We start from the raw sequence: 2713 nt of genomic DNA on the forward strand, positions 1-2713 counted from the left end.
AGGTGAATATTTAAGTTATGAGTTTGGTCTTCATTTGAAACAATGTGGAATATTTTCGCAACTCACGCCACCTGAAACACCACGGCATAATGGTGTGTCCGAACGTCATAACCGTACTTTATTAGATATGGTGCGGTCTATGATGTCTCTTACTGATTTACCGCTATCGTTTTGGGGTTATGCTTTGGAGACAGCTGCATTCATGTTAAATAGGGCACCATCTAAATCCGTTGAGACGACACCATATGAACTGTGGTTTGGTAAGAAACCTAAGCTGTCGTTTCTTAAAGTTTGTGGCTGCGATGCTTATGTGAAAAAGCTTCAACCTGATAAGCTCGAACCCAAATTGGAGAAATGTGTCTTCATAGGATACCCAAAGGAAATTGTTGGGTACACCTTCTATCACATATCCGAAGGCAAGATATTCGTTGCTAAAAATGGATCCTTTCTAGAGAAGGAGTTTCTCTCGAAAGAAGTGAGCGGGAGGAAAGTAGAACTTGATGAGGTAATTGTACCTTCTCCCGATTTGGAAAGTAGTTCATCACAGAAATCAGTTCAAGTGATGCATACACCAATTAGTGAGGAAGTTAATGATGATGATCATGAAATTTCAGATCAAGTTACTACCGAACCTCGTACGTCAACCAGAGTATGATCCGCACCATAGTGGTACGGTAATCCTGTTTTGGAAGTCATGTTACTAGACCATGACGAACCTACGAACTATGAGGAAGAGATGATGTGGCCAGATTCCGCGAAATGGTTTGAGGCCATGAAATCTGAGATGGGATCCATGTATGAGAACAAAGTATGGACTTTGGTTGACTTGCCCGAGGATCGACAAGCCATAGAGAATAAATGGATCTTCAAGAAGAAGACTGGCGCTAACAGTATTGTTACTGTCCACAGAGCTCGACTTGTTGCGAAAGGTTTTCGACAAGTTCAAGGAGTTGACTACGATGAGACCTTCTCACCCATAGCGATGCTTAAGTCTGTCTGAATCATGTTAGCAATTGCCGCATTTTATGATTATGAAATTTGGCAAATGGATGTCAAAACTGCATTCCTTAATCGATTTCTTAAAGAAGAGTTGTATATGATGCAACTAGAAGGTTTTGTCGATCCTAAAGGTGCTAACAAAGTGTGCAAGCTCCAGCGGTCCATTTATGGACTAGTGCAAGCCTCTCGGAGTTGGAATATACGCTTTGATAGTGCGATCAAAGCATATGGTTTTATGCAGACTTTTGGAGAAGTCTGTATTTACAAGAAAGTGAGTGGGAGCTCTGTAGCATTTCTAATATTATATGTGGATGATATATTGTTGATTGGAAATAATACCGAATTTCTGGATAGCATAAAAGGATACTTGAATAAGAATTTTTCAATGGAAGACCTCGGTGAAGTTGCTTATATATTGGGCATCAAGATCTATAGAGATAGATCGAGACGTTTAATTGGACTTTCACAAAGCACATACCTTGATAAAATTTTGAAGAAGTTCAAAATGGATCACTCAAAGAAAGGGTTCTTGCATGTGTTACAAGGTGTGAAGTTGAGTCAGACTCAATACCCGACCACTGCAGAAGATAGAGAGAAAATGAAAGTCATTCCCTATGCCTCAGCCATATGTTCTATCATGTATGCAATGTTGCGTACCAGACCTGATGTGTGCCTTGCTATAAGTATAGCAGGGAGGTACCAAAGTAATCCAGGAGTGGATCACTGGACAGCGGTCAAGAACATCCTGAAATACCTGAAAAGGACTAAGGATATGTTTCTCGTTTATGGAGGTGACAAAGAGGTCGTTGTAAATGGTTACGTCGATGCAAGATTTGACACTGATCCGGATGACTCTAAGTCACAAACCGGATACGTATTTATATTGAATGGTGGAGCTGTTAGTTGGTGCAGTTCCAAGCAGAGCGTCGTGGCATGATCTACATGTGAAGCGGAGTACATAGCTGCTTCAGAAGCAGCAAATGAAGGAGTCTAGATGAAGGAGTTCATATCCAATCTAGGTGTAATACCTAGTGCATTGGGTCCAATGAAAATCTTTCGTGACAATACTGAAGCAATTGCCTTGGCGAAGGAATCCAGATTTCATAAGAGAACCAAGCACATCAAGAGACGCTTCAATTCCATCCATGATCTAGTCAAGGAGGGAGACATAGAAGTTTGCAAAATACATACGGATCTTAATGTTGTAGACCCGTTGACTAAGCCTCTTCCACGAGCAAAACATGATCAGCACCAAGACTCCATGGGTGTTATAATAATTACTATGTAATCTAGATTATTGACTCTAGTGCAACTGGGAGACTGAAGGAAATATGCCCTAGAGGCAATAATAAAGTTATTATTTATTTCCTCATATCATGATAAATGTTTATTATTCATGCTAGAATTGTATTAATCGAAAACTTAGTACATGTGTGAATACATGGACAAACAGAGTGTCCCTAGTATGCCTCTACTTGACTAGCTCGTTCATCAAAGATGGTTAAGTTTCCTAACCATAGACATGTGTTGCCATTTGATGAACATGATCACATCATTAGGATAATGATGTGATGGACAAGACCCATCCGTTAGCTTAGCATAATGATCGTTCAGTTTTATTGCTATTGCTTTCTTCATGACTTATACACGTTCCTCTGACTATGTGATTATGCAGCTCCCGAATACCGGAGGAACACCTTGTGTGCTATCAAAC

Source organism: Aegilops tauschii, chromosome 6 (assembly GCF_002575655.3).
Source record: "Aegilops tauschii subsp. strangulata cultivar AL8/78 chromosome 6, Aet v6.0, whole genome shotgun sequence".
Classification (NCBI taxonomy): Eukaryota; Viridiplantae; Streptophyta; class Magnoliopsida; order Poales; family Poaceae; genus Aegilops; species Aegilops tauschii.